This window comes from Oncorhynchus masou, chromosome 9 (genome assembly GCF_036934945.1).
Source record: "Oncorhynchus masou masou isolate Uvic2021 chromosome 9, UVic_Omas_1.1, whole genome shotgun sequence".
Classification (NCBI taxonomy): domain Eukaryota; kingdom Metazoa; phylum Chordata; class Actinopteri; order Salmoniformes; family Salmonidae; genus Oncorhynchus; species Oncorhynchus masou.
In genome coordinates, this window is record NC_088220.1 from 78,004,583 (window position 1) to 78,018,447 (window position 13,865).

The following is a 13,865-nucleotide window of genomic DNA, read 5'->3' on the forward strand; positions in this document are numbered from 1 at the left end:
GAGTACCTGCACACAGGAACAGTGGAAGAGAACACTAGCATCATGTCGTGATGTAATCCCTGCCTGATAGCTTTCTGTGAATATTCACAACAGCTATGCTTGCTTATTATGTAAGTTGCCTACCATTATGTGAGAAACCTACCACTCCTACATATTTTGTCTGATTATGCGTGTCATAAATAAGTAGCAATTAGCAAAAGCATGTTTGAGTAGAAAAAAAAACCAAATAATTGCATGGATAACCTGATGATCAGTTTAAAATGTAGTAATTACGTTTACTGTACCATAACATGTCTATATAGAGAACTCTTGTATGAAAAAACATGGTAACACTTTATTTGACACCCAGTGTCATAACACGCTATATCATAAATTGTCATAACAGCTGACATAACTTGTCATAACCTGTCATGACCTGTCACAACTTGTCATAACCTGTCACAACCTGTCACAACTTGTCATGACCTGTCATGACCTGTCACGACCTGTCACAACCTGTCATGACCTGTCACAACTTGTCATAATCTGTCACAACTTGTCATAGTATGGTCACAACACTGTCAGGACCCATATATTTACACCTGTTGTAAGATATATTGCATTATTTTATGGCTGGTTACAACACCTACAGTGTCAAAACCCATCTGTATTCAGTTGCCTTTAGTTTGAAGGTTTGTTTCTGAAATCCTTTGTTGTTGGAACAAATTCTTTACGTCGTCTTTTTTCATTATTTTTTTTACTAATTTGTAGAACATACACCATCACACTGTTATGAAGCATTATGACCATACTGTGTCACTTTACTTGGACTAAGAAAATACACGTTATGACACTGTTATGAAGCATTATGACCATCACAACCATATAAGCAAGATGGGCCCTTATATCAGTCATCATTCAAAAAGAGGTGGTTTTGTCCTGCTCCTGAAATCTAACATACCTGACATCAATGTGTGAGCAATTGCAATGATAATATATGGTGAATTTCAGAATATGTTATAGAACATAAATATACTGTTGACAAGTAGACTAAGGTGTAATGGAATGTTTTGCCTTGTGCGGTAGGTTTTATAAAATAACGCAATTTATGTCACAACAGGTCTAAATATATGAGCACTGACAGTGTTATGACCATATTATAACAGGTTATGTCAGCTGTTATGACATATGACATGTTATGACACTGGGTGTCAAGAAAAGTGTTACTGAAAACATGTGGTACAGAGTAATGTAGACAGAGTAATGCAGACAGAATAATATAGAGTATTGCAGAGAGTAATGCAGACAGCGTAACGTACTGCCTGCTTTTGAGTGTATGGGGAGATCGGACTGTGACATTACCACACAGTAAAACAGACTACAATGTTACCCATCCAGCTCATGACTCAGTCATTTCATGTTGTTTCAATTAGAAGGGTAACTGTGTGCTTTCCAGGCTCCAGTGTGTCTGTGTACAGGTGTCAGCTTGCTGTTCACCTGCTGTTTGTGCCAGGCCTGGTGAACCCCTGGGGCGTCACCAGTCATTCATTACCAGGAGCCCTGGAGCCCAGAGGCCAAGAGCACGGTCCTCTATGGGCCTGGGAAATGACTATGTTCAGGGACACCACGGTATTAGTCACTCCCCACCCCCTGAATGATCTGTTCTACACTGGAGCCCCAGTCAATAAAAAACAATGATTTGTCAAAACAGTTTGCTTTATTGATACACCTCAATCAAAAGAAAGTTCTGTAAACCATGATCATACAGTACATAGGAATGAATTTATACATTACATTTTGGACATTGTTTTATCTGGAATGAAGATAGTACAAAGATAAAAACACAAAAGACCATTTCTTTAGCTATAAAAACTAAATCTGTAAACTGAGAATACAATCTGTGAAAATAATTGCTTCCTGGGAGTTTCTCCTGATACAGTCATCTTCCTTGTAGTTTTGATGGGCTTCCTGGTCCTAGGGATGATAAGACATGATAGGTTGATGGGCTTCCTGGTCCTAGGGATGATAAGACATGATAGGTTGATGGGCTTCCTGGTCCTAGGGATGATAAGACATGATAGGTTGATGGGCTTCCTGGTCCTAGGGATGATAAGACATGATAGGTTGATGGGCTTCCTGGTCCTAGGGATGATAAGACATGATAGGTTGATGGGCTTCCTGGTCCTAGGGATGATAAGACATGATAGGTTGATGGGCTTCCTGGTCCTAGGGATGATAAGACATGATAGGTTGATGGGCTTCCTGGTCCTAGGGATGATAAGACATGATAGGTTGATGGGCTTTCTGGTCCTAGGGATGATAAGACATGATAGGTTGATGGGCTTCCTGGTCCTAGGGATGATAAGACATGATAGGTTGATGGGCTTCCTGGTCCTAGGGATGATAAGACATGATAGGTTGATGGGCTTCCTGGTCCTAGTGATGATAAGACATGATAGGTTGATGGGCGTCCTGGTCCTAGGGATGATAAGACATGATAGGTTGATGGGCTTTCTGGTCCTAGGGATGATAAGACATGATAGGTTGATGGTATAAAGACACAGGATGAGATCCAAATGCAGACACAGGAGGCAGATGGTTCAAGTCTCTGATATTTATTAATAGACAAGGCAGGCAAGAGGCAGGTCGAGGACAGGTAGAAGTTCGTAAACCAGGACAGAGTCAGATGGGTACAGGACGGTAGAAAGGCTCGAGGTCAAGGAAGGCAGAAAAGGTCGGAACCGGGAGGACTAGAAAACAGACTAGAAAAACAAGTACAGGAAAACATGCTGGTAAGCTTGACAAACTGGCAACAGACAAACAGAAACTACTGGTATAGGGGATAATGGGAACAAATGGGAGACACTTGGTGGGGGGTGGAGACAAGCACAAGACAGGTGAAACTGATCAGGGTGTGACACATGGATTTCCTGATCCTAGTGATGATAAGACATGATAGGCTGATGGACTTCCTGGTCCGAGTGATGATAAGACATGATAGGCTGATTGATGGACTTCCTGGTCCTAGTGATGATAAGACATGATAGGCTGATTGATGGACTTCCTGGTCCTAGTGATGATAAGACATGATAGGCTGATGGACTTCCTGGTCCTAGTGATGATAAGACATGATAGGCTGATTGATGGACTTCCTGGACCTAGTGATGATAAGACATGATAGGCTGATTGATGGACTTCCTGGACCTAGTGATGATAAGACATGATGCCACGCTCCCTGAGAACACAGGGGATGATGAAGAGGATTGGTGGAACTGCAACTACCACAGTACCAGAGACCTGGAGAGAAGACAACCCAATATCAATTTTCATATCATACTGTACATCTATGTTGAATACTACAAGTTCAATATTCCAACATCATACATAACTTGGTCTTTTGGAAAGACTGCAGATATGCACTGGATATCACAAATCTGCAGGGCAAGTAGGACTCAGCCGCGCCGTTGGAGTCTCTGCACATATGGAAAAGTATAGGAATTGTACAGTAATAACAGCCTAGCCAGTTGACAGTAATATAGTACCATCATACTCTCACGTTGGATAGATGGCAGTTGTTGTGAATGGTGTGCAGTGGCAAAGTACATACCTGCAGTAAAGTGTAGTCGCCAGCTCAGTGTTATCTGCCATGTAATGCTGTGACAGACCCAGTTCAGACTGGACGGACAACGGTAACCCCTGTTCCTCTTGAACAAGCACACCAACTGTACCAGCCCTGTGAGGAAAAGCATGCAGACACACACACACACACACACAGAAGGATGGCAGATGAATGTGACGGCATTCCTTTAATGAGATGGTAATGGCATCACACTCCTTAGTGCTGCCTGTTTGTACAGCTCTGCTGCTGCCACCCCTCTCTGTCACTGCTCATGTCCTTCATACAGCAGGTCACCCATCCTGATCAGTGCTGGAGGGATGGATGGAGATACAATGCATCCAATGAGAGTCAATGCAGACTGTTTATAACTCCGTGTCACTCATTGATTTAGTTGTAGTTATGCATTGATACTGCATATAATCACTGTGGAAACAAGTTTCACCAATCCAACTTTTGTATTCAGACCCCTTGACTTTTTCCACGTTGTTATGTTACAGCCTTATTCTAAAATTGATTAAATTACTTTTCCCCTCATCAATCTACACACAACACCCCATAGTGACAAAGCGAAAACATTGTTTTTTCTTTTTTTATTGATTATGTACAGAAATATCCAATTTACATATGTTTTCAGACCTTTTGCTATGAGACTAGAAATTGATTGGACAACTTGATTGAAGCCCACCTGTGGTAAATTCAATTTATTAGAAATTATTTGGAAAGGCAGATACCTGTCTATAGAAATATGAACGGAGCAAAGTACAGAGAGATCCTTGATGAAACCCTGCTCCAGAGCGCTCAGGACCTCAGACTGGGGTGAAGGTTCACTTTCCAAAGGACAACGACCCTAAGCACACAGCCAAGACAACGCAGGAGTGGCTTCGGGACAAGTCTGAATGTCCTTGAGTGGCCCAGGCAGAAGCCGGACTTGAGATCGAACATCTCTGGAGAGACTTGAAATTAGCTGGTCAGCAACGCTCCCCATCCAACCTGACAGAGCTTGAGAGGATCTGCAGAGAAGAATGGGAGAAACTCCCCAAATACAGGTTTGCCAAACTTGTAGCGTCATACCAAGGAAGACTCACGGCTGATATCGCTGTAAAGGTGATTCAGCAAAGTACTGAGTAAAGGGCCTGAATACTTATGTACATGTGATAGTTAATTTATTTATTTATTTAAAATAAATTTGCAAAAATAGCAGTCCTTCTCAAACTGCTCATAGCACCAGCCAAGGGCGTTGATCGCTGGCGTGAAACCCTGTGGAATAGAATGGTATGATGAGCAATTGTGAAGGTGTCATTGTAGTCCTACAGCCCATGCATAATGATAACGTTCAGAACATAATTTGGACCAACCTGCTCTACTGCTTCTTCAGGAAAGTGACTGCCCTTAGAATGTCTTTCTTGACTCCTTGGCCCTTAAATGTAATGATGGTATTGTCAAAAGACATTACTATCATTGAACTTAGAATGACTACAGAGACTGATGACTGTGTCATCAAACTGAGTGTTTCACCTCGGACCTGCAGGAGGACTATGGCCTAGTTTTACACGGACACTGGGTCCCCGCAGACAGACAACTCTGCTCTCATAGTGTCTCACAGCAGTCTGGATGTCTGGAGACACGCCCTGCTGGCCCCAGAACAGCATACGGGCCACAGCTTGCTATAGAAGAGCAGTTCAACCATTATCACAAAGATTTGGTCAGATGATGTTTAATACTGAAAACCATCAGACAGATGAATAGAACCTCTGCATCTGCGGCTCCATTGTCTGGAGTCTTAGCCAGTGGGAGATATCATGGTTTCCTTTGATTTGGAACATCAGCACTTCCTCCTTCAAGTAAATACATTCTACAAACATCTACAATACAGACAGAGCAGAGGAGGAGTAGTTTTCATTAAATGACCCGTTTTAGGATTGTGTAATACACACTGCCGAGATGATATCGATTCAAGCACGAAGGCCTACCTGCTGAGGTGAGGGGTGAGGGGTTGTGCTGGTAAGAGAATGTAGTAGAATGTAGTAGGGATAAAGTAGAAAGTATAAATAAATAAAATAGTAGGGATAAAGTATAAATAAACTCCTGGCTCTAGTCATCAAGACAGACACCTGAATAGCCAAACTCATTCACCCACCTTATTGGCCTGCCTCTCCACTTCAGCACCACTGCTGTAGAGCACGGATGAGGTGTAGAGCTCTGTTGTTCCTCAGACAGCCAGCTTGCAGCAGAAGGGCCATTATCCTGTTAACTAGTCGAGTGGATCCAGTGCTCTTAACACAGTTAAAACAAGAGACAAGGAGTACAGAGCTCTTCCCACTGATGCCAGATCAACCTTTCTGCCCCCTGGATATAAAGGATAAACAATAACATTAGAGATTTCAACATCCTCATTAAATGGTGTTAATGGTGTTAGCTGGTGTGACACTTTCAGAGGTAAAAATAGTTGAATTTATCATTATAACCAGCTCTTACTTACCGTGCTTGGAGGTCAGTAGCTTTGGCAGTCATACTGCACAATGTCTTTAAGGGGCACTGGGTGTCTCCCAGGGTTCACAGTGTGGTGTCACAGCTAGATGATATTTAATGTCTGCTCATGATAAGCATCCATACAGTTCTCTGGAAAACAGAGGTTGTGTCAGTTTGGATGGAGTGACATTAACTTTGTGAGCCACTAAATATTTTATACACCATCATGCCATCTAGTGGATATTACACATCATTACCAGACTCTTATTTCTGTCTGGCTCTCAATAAATATCCAGTCAACTTGACATGAAAGCTCCAACTGAAACTCCTGACAGGACTGTAGCCAACCAGTCAATTTCAGACTCTTAATATGGTCTGGAACAACGACTTCAGACTGTGGGAGACGAGTGAATACAGGTATAACATGTTGTTTAATTAAAGATGGATTTGAATGTGTCTGACTGTGATTCTTACCATCCTGAAGTCAGTTATTATGTTACGATACTACACCAACGGTCCATAAAATCCAAAAATTCATCTCATAAACTGACCTCCACTGACCACAAAGTAGCCGTCCGTGTCACACAGGTGTATAGGATCTCAGAACCTGTAAGAAACCAGTTCTTGCTGGATGGAATCCCCCGAGCCGACAAGGTAAAAATCTGTCGTTCTGCCCCTGATCAAGGCAGTTAACCCACTGTTCCCCAGGCAGTTAACCCACTGTTCCCCGGGCAGTTAACCCACTGTTCCCCAGGCAGTTAACGCACTGTTCCCCAGGCAGTTAACCCACTGTTCCCCAGGCAGTTAACCCACTGTTCCCCAGGCAGTTAACCCACTGTTCCCCGGGCAGTTAACCCACTGTTCCCCGGGCAGTTAACCCACTGTTCCCCGGGCAGTTAACCCACTGTTCCCCAGACAGTTAACCCACTGTTCCCCAGACAGTTAACCCACTGTTCCCCAGGCAGTTAACCCACTGTTCCCCAGGCAGTTAACCCACTGTTCCCGGGCAGTTAACCCACTGTTCCCGGGCAGTTAACCCACTGTTCCCCAGGCAGTTAACCCACTGTTCCCGGGCAGTTAACCCACTGTTCCCCGGGCAGTTAACCCACTGTTCCCCAGACAGTTAACCCACTGTTCCCGGGCAGTTAACCCACTGTTCCCCAGGCAGTTAACCCACTGTTCCCCAGGCAGTTAACCCACTGTCCCCCAGACAGTTAACCCACTGTTCCCCAGGCAGTTAACCCACTGTTCCCCAGGCAGTTAACCCACTGTTCCCCAGGCAGTTAACCCACTGTTCCCCAGGCAGTTAACCCACTGTTCCCCAGGCAGTTAACCCACTGTTCCCCGGGCAGTTAACCCACTGTTCTGGGCAGTTAACCCACTGTTCTCCGGGCAGTTAACCCACTGTTCCCGGGCAGTTAACCCACTGTTCCCCGGGCAGTTAACCCACTGTTCCCCAGGCAGTTAACCCACTGTTCCCCAGACAGTTAACCCACTGTTCCCCAGGCAGTTAACCCACTGTTCCCCAGGCAGTTAACCCACTGTTCCCCAGGCAGTTAACCCACTGTTCCCCAGGCAGTTAACCCACTGTTCCCCAGGCAGTTAACACACTGTTCCCGGGCAGTTAACCCACTGTTCCCGGGCAGTTAACCCACTGTTCCCCAGGCAGTTAACACACTGTTCCCCAGGCAGTTAACCCACTGTTCCCCAGGCAGTTAACCCACTGTTCCCCAGGCAGTTAACCCACTGTTCCCCAGGCAGTTAACCCACTGTTCCCCAGGCAGTTAACCCACTGTTCCCGGGCAGTTAACCCACTGTTCCCCGGGCAGTTAACCCACTGTTCCCCAGTTAACCCACTGTTCCCGGGCAGTTAACCCACTGTTCCCCAGGCAGTTAACCCACTGTTCCCCAGGGCAGTTAACCCACTGTTCCCCAGGCAGTTAACCCACTGTTCCCCAGGCAGTTAACCCACTGTTCCCCAGGCAGTTAACCCACTGTTCCCCAGGCAGTTAACCCACTGTTCCCCAGGCAGTTAACCCACTGTTCCCCGGGCAGTTAACCCACTGTTCCCCAGACAGTTAACCCACTGTTCCCCAGGCAGTTAACCCACTGTTCCCCAGGCAGTTAACCCACTGTTCCCCAGGCAGTTAACCCACTGTTCCCCAGGCAGTTAACCCACTGTTCCCCGGGCAGTTAACCCACTGTTCCCCAGGCAGTTAACCCACTGTTCCCCAGGCAGTTAACCCACTGTTCCCCAGGCAGTTAACCCACTGTTCCCCAGGCAGTTAACCCACTGTTCCCCAGGCAGTTAACCCACTGTTCCCCAGACAGTTAACCCACTGTTCCCCAGGCAGTTAACCCACTGTTCCCCGGGCAGTTAACCCACTGTTCCCCGGGCAGTTAACCCACTGTTCCCCGGGCAGTTAACCCACTGTTCCCCGGGCAGTTAACCCACTGTTCCCCAGGCAGTTAACCCACTGTTCCCCGGGCAGTTAACCCACTGTTCCCCAGGCAGTTAACCCACTGTTCCCCAGGCAGTTAACCCACTGTTCCCCAGGCAGTTAACCCACTGTTCCCCAGGCAGTTAACCCACTGTTCCCCGGGGCAGTTAACCCACTGTTCCCCAGACAGTTAACCCACTGTTCCCCAGGCAGTTAACCCACTGTTCCCCAGGCAGTTAACCCACTGTTCCCCAGGCAGTTAACCCACTGTTCCCCAGGCAGTTAACCCACTGTTCCCCGGGCAGTTAACCCACTGTTCCCCAGGCAGTTAACCCACTGTTCCCCAGGCAGTTAACCCACTGTTCCCCAGGCAGTTAACCCACTGTTCCCCAGACAGTTAACCCACTGTTCCCCAGACAGTTAACCCACTGTTCCCCAGGCAGTTAACCCACTGTTCCCCAGGCAGTTAACCCACTGTTCCCCGGGCAGTTAACCCACTGTTCCCCAGGCAGTTAACCCACTGTTCCCCAGGCAGTTAACCCACTGTTCCCCGGGCAGTTAACCCACTGTTCCCCGGGCAGTTAACCCACTGTTCCCCAGGCAGTTAACCCACTGTTCCCCGGGCAGTTAACACACTGTTCCCCAGGCGCTGAAGACGTGGATATCGAGTAAGCCAGACCCCCACATATCTCTGATTCAGAGGGGTTGGATTAAATGCAGAAGACACATTTCAGTTGAATACATTCAATTGTACAACTGACTAGGTCTCCCCCTTCCCCTTTACATATTCAAAATACTTTAGTGCTCTTTCTTTGATCAGGTTCATTCTTACCTGTGTTCTGCAGTATGAACCGAATGCCAAGAGTGTGTAAAGCTTTTAATATACCAAGGCAAAGGGTGGCGACTTTGAAGAATTAAATTTTGATTGTTGCTTTTTTGGATACTACATGGTGTTTTTCATAGTTTTGATGTCTTCACTATTAGTCTACAGTATAGAAATAGTAAAAAATAAAGAAAACCCCTTGAATGAGTAGGTGTGTCCAAACCTTTGACTGGTATTGTCTATATAAATATATACATATTTACAAAAATAAATATATGGGGGATTGGAAATGATGCAGACAATAACATTCATGGAAACCACAATCTATCTGCAATTGTAAAGCTGATCTACACCTACAAAAATATATATTTTAATAAAGAAATAGGCAATAAAATGTTTGAGAAGTGAGGACGGAAGAGCATTATGTTACCTGAACTTTTGAGTAATAAATTGTGAGTGTCAGTTTGTTTGGTCGCCTCCGTGGTGAAAGACGCCATACATGTTTTCCTGGCAGGGTTGGGTCAGGACTAACCAGATGGAGGACACAAACCTGGCAACAGGGGAGAATAAAAGTCGAAAATATCATCCTATATTAATATCACCCAACACAAAGCCCACATCTTATAGATTGGAGCCGCAAGTACTCCAGGACCTCGTTACTACAGTCATTTAACATCTCGGTGATGCCAAACTTCTCTCCAGTTGAGGCAAACATGGACGACAACAAATGGTCCGTCTCTAAATGGGAGATTATTTTGTGATAAAATGAGAAATGCTAGGATATAAAGGTTTTCATTACGTTTGTTATGGTTCATAGCCTAAATATGTTGAAAATGAATTGCTGATAGTACAGTACCTTGCTTGACTTGGACTGATTTTAGTCTCAAAACTATTTGAGTGGTCCACAACGTGATTTTACTGCAAATATCTTCATTTTGTATTGTGAACTATTATATCATTCTGGACTGACATTTTTTGAACTCGCCAACTACACTACAGTAATTCCCTTGTTCCACAGGGCATTGCGAGATGGTGGTCCAAGCCACAACATCTGTGTAGCCCAGCCAGGGCAGAGTTGATGCTGCTTCAGGGGGAGACTGAGAAGGGGTGTGGGCTGCAAGCTGACCACTGCAGTATCCTGGGCTGACATGTAACTGTCCTCAGATCCCTCCTTACTCACACAGGCACACATCATGCCAATGAGTGTCAGGCACAACCCAGTCAGTCAGTCAGGCAGGTACACCAGTCAGTCAGTCAGTCAGGCAGGTACACCATTCAGTCAGTCAGTCAGTCAGTCAGGCAGGTACACCAGTCAGTCAGTCAGGCAGGTACACCAGTCAGTCAGTCAGTCAGTCAGTCAGGCACACCAGTCAGTCAGTCAGGCAGGTACACCAGTCAGTCAGTCAGTCAGGCAGGTACACCAGTCAGTCAGTCAGTCAGTCAGGCAGGTACACCAGTCAGTCAGTCAGGCAGGTACACCAGTCAGTTAGTCAGTCAGTCAGGCAGGTACACCAGTCAGTCAGGTAGGCAGGTACACCAGTCAGTCAGTCAGTCAGGCAGGCAGGTACACCAGTCAGTCAGTCAGTCAGGCAGGTACACCAGTCAGTCAGTCAGGCAGGTACACCAGTCAGTCAGTCAGGTACACCAGTCAGTCAGTCAGGTACACCAGTCAGTCAGTCAGGTACACAAGTCAGTCAGTCAGGTACACCAGTCAGTCAGTTAGGGAGGTACACCAGTCAGTCAGTCAGTCGGAGGTACACCAGTCAGTCAGGGAGGTACACCAGTCAGTCAGTCAGGGAGGTACACCAGTCAGTTAGGGAGATACACCAGTCAGTCAGTTAGGGAGGTACACCAGTCAGTCAGGCAGGTACACCAGTCAGTCAGTCAGTCAGGCAGGTACACCAGTCAGTCAGTCAGTCAGTCAGTCAGGCAGGTACACCAGTCAGTCAGTCAGTCAGGTACACCAGTCAGTCAGGTAGGCAGGTACACCAGTCAGTCAGTCAGTCAGGTACACCAGTCAGTCAGTCAGGCAGGTACACCAGTCAGTCAGTCAGGCAGGTACACCAGTCAGTCAGTCAGGCAGGTACACCAGTCAGTCAGTCAGGTACACCAGTCAGTCAGGCAGGTACACCAGTCAGTCAGGCAGGTACACCAGTCAGTCAGTTAGGGAGGTACACCAGTCAGTCAGTCAGGTACACCAGTCAGTCAGTTAGGGAGGTACACCAGTCAGTCAGTCAGTCAGGTACACCAGTCAGTCAGTTAGGGAGGTACACCAGTCAGTCAGTCAGTCAGTCAGGTACACCAGTCAGTCAGTCAGTCAGGGAGGTACACCAGTCAGTCAGGGAGGTACACCAGTCAGTCAGGGAGGTACACCAGTCAGTCAGTCAGGTACACCAGTCAGTCAGTTAGGGAGGTACACCAGTCAGGTACACCAGTCAGTCAGTCAGTCAGGTACACCAGTCAGTCAGGTACACCAGTCAGTCAGTCAGTCAGTCAGGCAGGCAGGTACACCAGTCAGTCAGTCAGGCAGGTACACCAGTCAGTCAGTCAGGCAGGTACACCAGTCAGTCAGTCAGGTACACCAGCCAGTCAGGGAGGTACACCGGCTCACAGTTCCAGTGTCTCTGGAATACCGTGGTGACGAGAAACAGGAATAAACACCTATCCAAGTAATGCTGGTTCATGGTCCAAATGTGGGGATGTTTCATTTGTTTAAGATGGCTGCTCAATAAAAAGTAGGTTTAAATGATTTTAAGCATACGAAAGACAAACACTAAAATCAGTCAAATTAAAAGGTTACCAGTAGATAAACAAATAAAAAGGGACATATAGTCAAATCTAGTTTACAAAAGCTATGTTTGCTGTCCTTTTGAAATGGTAGAAACCTGGGAAAAAGTTCCAATCACAAGAACCCGGACTAACACCCTCCCAAAGGTGAAAAGTACTTATGTAAAAATACTTTAAAGTACTGCTTAAGTATTTTTTTTGGGGGGGGGGAGTATCCTTACTTTACTATTTAGATTTTTGGCAACTTTTAATTTTACTTCAATACATTTCTAAAGAAAGTAATGTACTTTTTACACCATACATTTTCTATGACACCCGAAAGTACTCGTTACATTTGGAATGCTTAGCAGGACAGGAACATGGTCTAATTCACACACAGTATAAAGACAACATACCTGGTCATCCCTTCTGCCCCTGATCTAACACTCACTAAACACATGCTTCGTTTGTAAATTATGTCTGGGTGTTAGAGCATGCCCCTGGCTATCCGTGAATACATTTAAAAAAAGAAAATTATGCTGTCTGGTTTGCGTAATATAAGGAATTTGAAATGATTTATACATGTAATACATAAGGATATTTCAGCAATTGCATTTACTTATGATAATTAAGCATATTTAAAACCAAATACTTTTACTCAAGTAGTATTTTACTGGGTGACTTTCACTTGAGTCATTTTCTATGAAGGCATCTTTACTTTTACTCAAGTATGACAATCGGGTACTCTTCCCACCACTGCATCCTGCTTTGTCCACCAGTGAAACAAGTCAGGTACTCTTCCCACCACTGCATCCTGCTTTGTCCACCAGCGAAACAAGTCAGGTACTCTTCCCACCACCGCATCCTGCTTTGTCCAGCAGCAAAACAAGTCAGGTACTCTTCCCACCACTGCATCCTGCTTTGTCCACCAGCAAAACAAGTCAGGTACTCTTCCCACCACTGCATCCTGCTTTGTCCACCAGCGGAACAAGTCGGGTACTCTTCCCACCACTGCATCCTGCTTTGTCCACCAGCGAAACAAGTCAAGTACTCTTCCCACCACCGCATCCTGCTTTGTCCAGCAGCAAAACAAGTCAGGTACTCTTCCCACCACCGCATCATGCTTTGTCCAGCAGCAAAACAAGTCAGGTACTCTTCCCACCACTGCATCCTGCTTTGTCCACCAGCGGAACAAGTCAGGTAATCTTCCCACCACTGCATCCTGCTTTGTCCAGCAGCGAAACAAGTCAGGTACTCTTCCCACCACTGCATCCTGCTTTGTCCACCAGCGGAACAAGTCGGGTACTCTTCCCATCACTGCATCCTGCTTTGTCCAGCAGCGAAACAAGTCAGGTACTCTTCCCACCACTGCATCCTGCTTTGTCCACCAGCGAAACAAGTGCTTAAGTAAATAATGCAGATCTGTCCCCGTTAGCACTAAGCAATCAGACGCGTCACGTGACCAATAGATTGAGGGATTATTTGAGAGACGGGGTCCAGTCAAATCAACCAAAAATTCGCTCTGAATTTGTTACGGAATTCAAAAATAATCACACATTTAATACATATTGCGTTTGTGATTTCTTGTGAACTAGAGGGATAAGTTAACAAATAAAATGCATATATAATAAATGACAAATCCCGGTATATCATGTCTGTTCATTATGCAGTGCCAATTACTCTGTGATAAAACAGTAGCAAGGTACGTGCTGTTATGTGCTGGCATCATTTCCCCCCAAACAAAGACGTATCTGATAAACACAGTCCA

At 45.7% G+C, this 13,865-nt stretch overlaps 1 long non-coding RNA gene across 2 annotated transcripts; it reads right to left on the minus strand.

The window, feature by feature from the left end:
* Positions 1–1,699: 1,699 nt before the first annotated feature.
* On the minus strand, positions 1,700–9,878 carry LOC135545312 (uncharacterized). Of its 2 annotated transcripts, XR_010456453.1 has the most exons (5): positions 9,762–9,878; positions 6,078–6,217; positions 5,736–5,944; positions 3,587–3,712; positions 1,700–3,452 (listed from the first exon to the last, which is right to left on the minus strand). It is a non-coding gene; the product is annotated as an uncharacterized LOC135545312 (long non-coding RNA). The 2 variants fall into 2 exon arrangements; XR_010456452.1 differs by lacking the exon at positions 9,762–9,878 and having other exon boundaries at positions 6,078–6,873.
* Between the last annotated feature and the right edge of the window lie 3,987 nt (positions 9,879–13,865).